The sequence below is a fragment of the Anomaloglossus baeobatrachus genome, chromosome 7 (assembly GCF_048569485.1).
Source record: "Anomaloglossus baeobatrachus isolate aAnoBae1 chromosome 7, aAnoBae1.hap1, whole genome shotgun sequence".
Lineage (NCBI taxonomy): Eukaryota > Metazoa > Chordata > Amphibia > Anura > Aromobatidae > Anomaloglossus > Anomaloglossus baeobatrachus.
Window position 1 is genome coordinate 253,013,846 of NC_134359.1, and position 9,408 is coordinate 253,023,253.

A 9,408-nucleotide genomic window follows, 5' to 3' on the forward strand; every position below is an offset into this window, starting at 1 on the left:
TCACTTTTCTGTCACTTCAGCTTTCCTCGTTAGCTCCACTACTATTTCCTTCTACTTTACTCCCCTAACTTGAACTCCTCCTCAGACTCTAGTCTGGCTTCAACTGCCTGGTTCTTCCCGCCTCCAGGGCTGTGAACTCCTCGGTGGGCGGAGCCAACCGCCTGGCCCACCCCCTGGTGTGAACATCAGCCCCTGGAGGAAGGCAACAAGGATTTTGGTAGCTTAGGTGTTCCTAACTGGGGTGTAGGGTGTGGTGGTGTGATGACCTGTGACCCCTGGCTTGCCCAGGGCGTCACATGTGCGCGGCGATCGGCTGTGTGTGTTTGATCTGCTGTGTGTATCTGCAATCAGCTGTGTGTGTCTGCGATCAGCTGTGTGTGTCTGCGATCAGCTGTGTGTGTCTGCGATCGGCTGTGTGTGCCTGCGATCTGCTGTGTGTGTGTGTGTGTGTGATCTGCTGTGTGTGTGATCTGTGTGTATCTGCGAATGGGCTGTGTGTGTCTGCGATCGGCTGTGTAAGTCTGCGTTCGGCTGTGTGTATCTGTGATCGGCTGTGTGTATCTGTGATCGGCTGTGTGTGCCTGCGATCTGCTGTGTGTGTGTGATCGGCTGTGTTTCTGCAATTGGCTGTGTGTGTCTGTGATCGGCTGTGTGTGCCTGCGATCTGCTGTGTGTGTGTGTGTATGTGTGTGTGTGTGTGTGTGATCTGCTGTGTGTGTCAGTATGTCAGCTAGCAGCAGGGTAGGACGGCGTGCAGCACTGACCGGAGGTCACAGGGAGGACCTGGGAGCCACGCAGAAGTCCTGATCTTGTGAGTATGAGTCTCCTGGGAAGCTGGGGGGTCTGCTTTTTTGGGGGGGTAAACTTACCCCCAACCGTGTTTCTCCAAGAATAAGACCTCCTCCAAAAATAAGCCCTAGTGCTTTTTTGGGGGGCAAAAAAAATATAAAACAGTGTCTTATATTTGGAAAAACACGGTAGATGGTCCACTATTAGATGGTCCACTACTGTTACTACTAGATTTGGGTTAGGCTAAACCAAAGGCTGTCATTTCACCTAAGCGTGTCCCTACCATAGGAGCATGTTCTATACTTGAAGCCGCAGTGCAGGTTCTGAACCCACAGGCAGATTATACCGTTACATAGAGATACATTGTATTTATATGTCCCTGTATTCGAGAGAGAATATAAAAGTTACATTTTTATTTATTTCTATAAAATTACTAAAAAAATGAAAAACTTACAATAATTATATTTTTATGCACTTGTTTAAATAAACATCACAAATATTTTTGCATATAAATATATCATAATATATTGATTAGTATGACTTCAATCTAGCCTGTCAAAGAAGCCTGCTACTAGTCCTTAGGGCGAGTCCTCAATCCTTTGGAAGCTATAGAATATAATGACTGTGTCCTGTATGACTTCTACATTTACCACTTGAACCAAATCTATTTATGCCTCCTTACACATTATCCCATGAAAAATCACAAGTTGCTCATCATCCCTGACTACCAAGTGAGAAACTCAATAGAAATGTATAAACGTAAATAGTATCCCATAGAAATTTTGAGAAAATGCGAAACAAAGAGAAAACAATGTTATTATGTTACAATCTATTGGGGTTTTTTTTTAATAAAAAACATTTTATCCCCTAAAATAACCCACTATTTAGATTTGATTTAAATCAATATTAATTTCTATTTTATTTTATCCATATAGACATACCGTGAAACAAATATTAAAAAAAACCCACCAATTTTCTATACTGACTAAAAGGGCAGATTAACCATATTTAAAGAGACGTACTAACTGCACACATACACATTGTGAATTGTCAACAGGTCCCTGCTGCATGTGGTTCACAACAATCCTATTTCAATATTATTATTATTATTATTGTAGTGCCATTTATTCCATGGCACTTTACAAGTGAAAAGTGGTATATATATTAAAAACAAGTACAATAACCATGAACAATGCAAAACAGACTTATACAGGAGGAGAGAGGACCCTGCCCGTGAGGGCTCACAGTCTACAGGACGAGAGTGGACCCTGCCCACGAGGGCTCACAGTCTATAAGGGATGGGTGAGGATACAGTAGATGAGGATGGGGATGTTTATGCAGCGGTATAGTAGACTGAGGGTTACGGCAGGTTGTAGGCTTGTCGGAAGAGGTGGGTCTTCAGGTTCCCTTTGAAGCTTTCCAAAGTAAGCAAGAGTCTGATATGTTGTGGAAGAGCATTCCAGAGTATGGGGGAGGCACGGGAGAAATCTTGGATGGGATTGTGGGAGAAGGATATTTGTATTAATTGAAACCATTCTCATTCTGCTACTGGACCTCTCTTCTCTTCTGATTGAGTTTTTCCATAATCTCTATGTTTTGTTGTTCAATCCCACTTTTTAAGGATTAACTACAGAATCTAAATGGAATGAAGTCTGTGGAATTTCATGGACATATCCCCAAAATTTCAATATTTGTTCACTGCACCATTTGTCTCTTTTGCCTTGTGACCTGGCTCTCTTTCAGGCTGGAAAATGCACTGTTCATCTCTAAATTGCTCCTAGATAGCTGGGAGAAGCTTCACTTGAAGGATATTTAGATCCTATTCCATATTCACGTTCATTCATATTCCATATTCCACATTCCTTTGGATGAAAAGCCCCCACACATGAATGGTTACAGGATGCTTTACTGTTGACATGACACAGGACTCATTGTAGAGCTCATTAAGCTCATTAATCCTTCTCTAGATAATCATTCTTAAAGAGGGCCCAAATAGTCTGAAGGGACCTTCATCAGGAAAAATAACTTTGCCCCCTGTACTTCCTAAAGAATGTTGGTCTGCCCTTGATGTTTTTCTTGGAAAGAAGTGTCCTCTGTGCATCCCTTCCAGACATCAGGCTATCCTCCAAAAGCCTTTACTACACACTGCATGTTGATGCCTTTACACTTACCTGCTGCCATTTGTGAGCAATCTCTTCAGTGGTGTGGATCTGATCCCATAAGTGAATCCTATTTAGGAGATGGTCCTGACAAATACTGGACTTTCTTTGGGCACCCTGAAGACTTTTTCACTGCAATTAAACCTCTCTTTTTAAAAGTTCTTTATGATTTCATAAATGGTAGATTTAGGGGCAATCTCACAAGCAGCAATGTGCTTGCCTGTAAAGTCCTTTTGATGCAAAGCAGGTGACAAAGAGATCTTATTCCTTTTCTAAAACCAACTTATACATCCTTGATGATATGTACATTGTAAATCCGTAAAGACTCTTCTTATTAGTTACAAAACTTCTGAACTAGACCAATGATTAGTAACCTGTCACACTCCAGCTTTTGTGAAACTACAACTACTGCAGTCCAGTTTCTGAAGGAAGAAGATCATGCTCTGCTTCATCATGTCACAATACATCTTGGCAGTTATGGTTCCCTCAATGAACTGTAGCTCCCCACAGCCGGCAGCACTCATCCAGCCCCAAACCATGACACTCCCACCAACATGCTTGACTGTAGGCAGGACACACTTGTCTTTGTGTTCCTCTTCTGGTTGCTGCCACACAAGCTTAACATGATCTAAACCAAATAGGTTTCTCTTGGTCTCATCAGACCACAGAACATGGTGCAGACTTTCATGAGCATCAATAACAAAAATACAATATATCCAGCTCACCAGTCTCTGTGTCTAGATTCCACCTGGGTCAAATCTAGGCACCTAGGTATTTGCCTATGATTAAGGAGTTTTTGTCTGAAACATGTAAGGCGCTATAAGGCATATAGAGAGATTGTTTTAGTCCATATAAGACATTTTTTTTTACTTGGAATTAATAAATTTGAAGTTTTTTTAAAGACATGGTGCTAGATATGTTTCCCTCCCCTCCTCCTTTCCTGGGCATCATATTTAGAAGAGACTTCCTTCTGGGATGACAGCCATGCCGATCAATTTGATGCAGTGTGTGCCGTTTGGTCTGAGCACTGACATGCAGACTCCCCACTCCATGAACCTCTGCAGCAATGCTGGCAGCATTTATATGGCTATATTGAAAAGGCAATCTCTGAACATGATGCTGAGCACATTACCTCAACTTCTTTGGTCGACCATGGCAAGGTCTGTTCTGAGTGGATCCTGTCTTGTTATACTGCTGTATGGTCTTGGCCACCGTGCTACAGCTCAGTATCAGGGTGTTGGCAATCTTCTTATAGCCCCGGTCATCTTTATGTAGAACAACTATTCATCTTTTCAGATCCTCAGAGAATTCTTTGCCATGAGGTGCCATGCTGTCCTTCCAGTGACCAGTATGAGAGAGTGTGTGAGGGATAACACCAAATTTACCACACCTGTTCCCCATTCACACCTGAGACCTTGTAACACCAATGAGCCACATGACACCAGAGTGGGTAAATAGCTATATGGGCACAATTTGGCCATTTACACTTAGGGGTGTACTCACTTTTGTTGCCAGTGGTTTAGACATTAATGGCTGTGTACTGAGTTATTTAAAGGGTACCAAATTTACACTGTTATACAAGCTGCACACTGACTACTGTACATTGTATCACAGGGTCAGCTCTTCTGTGTTGTCCCATGAAAAAGATATAATAATATATTTACAAAAATGTGAGGGGTGTACTCACCATTGTGATATCCTATATATCTTCCTGCACTGGATTATTCCCTCGTGCAGATGGGCTGTGTTCAGCTTACATCAGTGTCCCCCAACTCCAGTTCTCAAGAGCCACCAACAGTCGATGTTTTCAGGATTTCCTTATTATTTCTCAGGTGTTGGAATTATCACTGAGGACTGGAGTTGGGGAACATAGCTCTACACCATGTGATCTACTTCACTCCTAAGGCCGGAGTCACACTTGCGAGTCTCGCATCGGGATCACCCGGCACGGCCGCACACTCTTCAGACAGGAGCAGGTCAGCTGCATGTATTTCTATGCAGCTCAGACGCTCCTGTCCAGAGAGTGTGCGGCCGTGCCGGGTGATGCCGATGCGAGGCTCGCAAGTGTGACTCCGGCCTTAGACTAAATAATTCTATCAACCCTCTCCCGCCCAAAATGACACAGTTACGATGGATCACATCCCAAGATGCCATTTTTAGAACATATTTTATGAATAATGTACTATTCGTATTTCAGTTAATGACACATTACACTCTGCGGTAACTAACCTTGCGAAACCATACGCTAATAAGTAAACCCATAGGGGTGGTTAAGTAAACCCTATACCAGTATATACTACATGCATAAAAAATGTATGCCTTCCTTTTAGCTGTGAGTCAAGCTCTTACCTTTTGCCTTGAGCCCATTTAATGCCTATAAACTGAAAATATGATATAAAATACAAGTTAATTGTTATTGATAACAATGGACATAAAACATTTCTTATGAACTACGTTATAGAAGGTTTATGTGTATTCTGTGCAGGTATAAATAGCAGAGGTTGATTAGTTGGGTAAGAAACGTGAGCTTGTCACCAAATCGTGCACTTGATCCCTGAATTGGTAACCCAAGTAACACTTATTGTCACCTGTGGGATCCTATATAAACCTGTCTTTTTCCTTCCATCTCCAGTTCTATCACCTTACCTTTTCTCTATTCCTACAGGCATCTTGTCCTCAACCACACAAGGTACAGTAAGACATTGTCTTCTCTTTCTGGTGGATAGCGGGCTAGAATATAGACGTAGCTGTGGCTTCTTTTTTTCATATAGTTAAATTATAACTGTTACATTAGAAAATGTTATTTGTATGTATATAGTGGTGTTTATATAGTTAGTATTCTTATTTTCAAAGCTGAGATATATTTAATTGTGTCATTAACAAAGCTTAATACGGTGAATTTATATAATTTGCTTTATTTAAAAGGTGCAGTAAATAGTTTGTAATTTTTTGTCCAAAAAGTATATAAAGAATACTGTTAATATTAGGAATATGATAAACCAACAGCAGACTATATAAACCTTTAAACTGTAAATTATGTAACTATATATTTTATTTCTCAAATAATATTTGCATTAAAAAGTATACAGAATTAAGAATATCCCATTTATATATATATATATATATATATATATATATATACATACACAGTGTGTATATATATATATATATATATATATATATATATATATATATATATATATATATATATATATATATATAGTGATATATTACTATTATTTCCATCAATTTTAGTATCTGAACTATATTTGAAAATTAAGTATACTTAAAGGTTTTTTTCAAGCTGTGTATTCAGGAGCCAGCCCCAGTTTTGCCTAGGGTGGTACACTCCCAAAAACTGTTACTTCGGACCAATAACATGGTCACACCGCTGTTCCAAGCTGTGCATTCTGCCAGATTGCTAGCAGAGACAACGTTACCTCTGCAGCACGGGAGAAACACAGGGACACTGATCTGCAATCTATCCAGATTCAGCCTATAAAGTTTAGAGCCTTTTGATGACATGTGCTCCTTTTCTAGTTAACTGGCCAGGCTAGGATTACAGCGTGGTTGTTAAGTTAGGCAATGAAGAGTGCACTATAATATTAATATATTACTATTATTTCTATTATTTTTTGTATCTGAATACTTAAAAGGATTTTTTAGCTGCGTATTCAGGAGCCAACCCCAGTTTTGCCTAGGGTGGTTCACTCCCAAAGATTGACACTTTGAGTAAAAAACATGGTCACTCTGCTGATCCAAGCCAGTCTGCTAGCAGAGGTAACGTTACCTCTGCAGTACTGGAGAAGCATAGGGACACTGATCTGCAATCCATCTAGCTCCAGCCTGTAGAATTTAGAGCCCGCTGGTGCAATTTGCTCCTTTCCTAGGCAACCGACCAGGCTGGGTGGCGTTAAGTTAGGCAATGAGCAGTACACTACAATAGTATAATAGTACTATTATTTCCATCATTTTTAATATCTTAACTATATTTGAAAATTAATTATACTTAAAAGAGTTTTTTTTCAAGCTGTGTATTCAAGAGCCAACTCCAGTTTTGCCTAGGGTGCTGCACTGCCAAAGATTGACACTTTGAACCAACAACATGGTCACACCGCTGGTCCGAGCTGTGCATTCTGCCAGTCTGCTACCAGAGGCAGCGTTACCTCTGCAGCACGGGAGAAGCACATGGACACTGATCTGCAATCCATTCAGATTCAGCTGGTGCCAAGTGCTCCTTTCCTTGGTATCTGGCCAGGCTGGGATTACAGGGTGGTTGTTAATTTAGGCAATGGGCAGTACACTACAAAATTAAAAATCCTTCCATTCTTGAGACTGGAGTGGATTTTTAATAAGGGGTAACTTGCAAAGTTGTTAGTTTTAACAATCACTTTGCAATTTTACCCAATTATGACCTTAAATCAACCCCTTTAAAGTGTTCTTATGGGCAAGTATTTTCTAGTTATTAATTACCAGCTGTGTTATTCTAGAATAAAAGAGCTTTACCATGCCATTTTTGTAAAAAGAAAATGTTTCCTCTCTCCACCACACACTAAACTGAGTCTATAGATAGACTCCCTTCCAATACTAGTATATGAGACAACCATACATTGTGCATACAGATTTTGCACAGGCAGTAAGAGGGAATGGCCCTGAGCAATGATTGGCGCACTTTAATAAAATGTGTAAGAAGAAAGGTGCCCTTACTTAAAGGAAAGGAGGATTACATAAAAATAATAAAAACATATATCCAAGTTAAGGTTTTTTATATTATAACAAATATGCAAAATATTATTATTTCCCTTGTGTGTCCTATAGTCTCATAATCATGCAATTTTATCAATTCTGTTTAAATTCAATACTGTACCTTCAATTTTTATAAAGAATAGTTTACAAAAAAAAAAATAATAATTATAATAACAACAAATAACAATGATAATAATAATGCTAATAATAATAATAATAGTATTAATAATAACAATAATAAAATAACAATAATAATGATATAATAACACCAATTATGATAATAATACTAATAATAATAATAATAATAATAAAAATAAAAACAATAATAAAAATAACAACAATGATATAATAATAACAACAATAACAATAATAATAAAAATAACAAATAATAATAACAATAATAATAACAAAAATAGTAATGATAAAAATAATAATAACAATATAATATGACCGAGTTAGTGAAGAATTGTAGAATAATATAATAATTACACTAGGTAGACACAGTAATAGGATTGCGGTATGAAAGCCTCTTGAAAGTCAGGGGAGGCAGCAGAGAAGGAAGAAAGGGGAGATTAGGGGGAGGGTAAATATAAAAGTATTAAAATGAGATGAATTTAAAGAGGACCTCCCACTTGTCATAAATAAGCCATTGTTTGATTTGTTCTAAATGCTGCCAATCTTCTGAATATGAACTTTTTCTTTTGTTCCTGCAACTCTTCACCCCATGAAATATGGCACCTACTTCACTTTATATGATTTTAATCTTTTAAATCAACTGGGCGTGTTTTTCAAGAAGACACCGAAGTAAAAAAAGTGAGGATCATGCCCACTTGGCTAAAAAGGTTAGATTTCCATGCATGGAAGAGAGGGCAACATCTTAAAGGGGTTGTCCCCTACTTTTACATTAATGATCTATCCTTAGGATGGGTCATCAATGTCATATCGGCCGAGGTCCGACACCCCGCATGCCTGCCGATCAGCTGCTCTCAGTGCCAACAGCGTCAGTAGGCAGCCGGAAATGCTCAGTTCCGGAGCTGCTCCGTCCTCCGATGGTGGCCGCAGGCAGGTACTGCACATCCCTCACAAAAATAGAATGGAGGGCACTCACCAATTGAAGGCAGAAATCTTGTGTTTATTATTTACATGGAGCAGGCATAAAAGGACGGAGGGGAGAGGGACCGACCACCCACGGATGACCTGCTGTCATCCGTGGATGGTCGGTCCCTCTCCCCTCCGTCCTTTTATGCCTGCTCCATGTAAATAATAAACACAAGATTTCTGCCTTCAATTGGTGAGTGCCCTCCGTTCTATTTTTGTGATGTACCGCTTTCCAGTTTTCCTGTGAGGTGCACCCCTCGTGGCAGTTCCACACTAGTGAACATTGTTCCCGTCTATTGAGACAGGTGATTCTTTGCATTAATTGCCGTCTGGAAGCTGTGCCCGGTTTTTCCTTCTCCGTCTATTGATGGGTACTGCACATCCGTCTCCCATTTAGATCAATAGGAGGCGGATGTACAGTATCTGGACACAGCCACTATCAGAAGACAAAGCAGCTCCGGAACTGAGCATTTCCGGCTGCCTGCTACCGCCACCCGGCACCGAGAACAGCTGATCGGCCGGAGTGCGGGGTCTCGGACTCCTACCAATCTGACATTGATTGTCTATCCTTAGTATAGGTCATCAATGTAAAACTAGGGGACAACCCCTTTAAGAA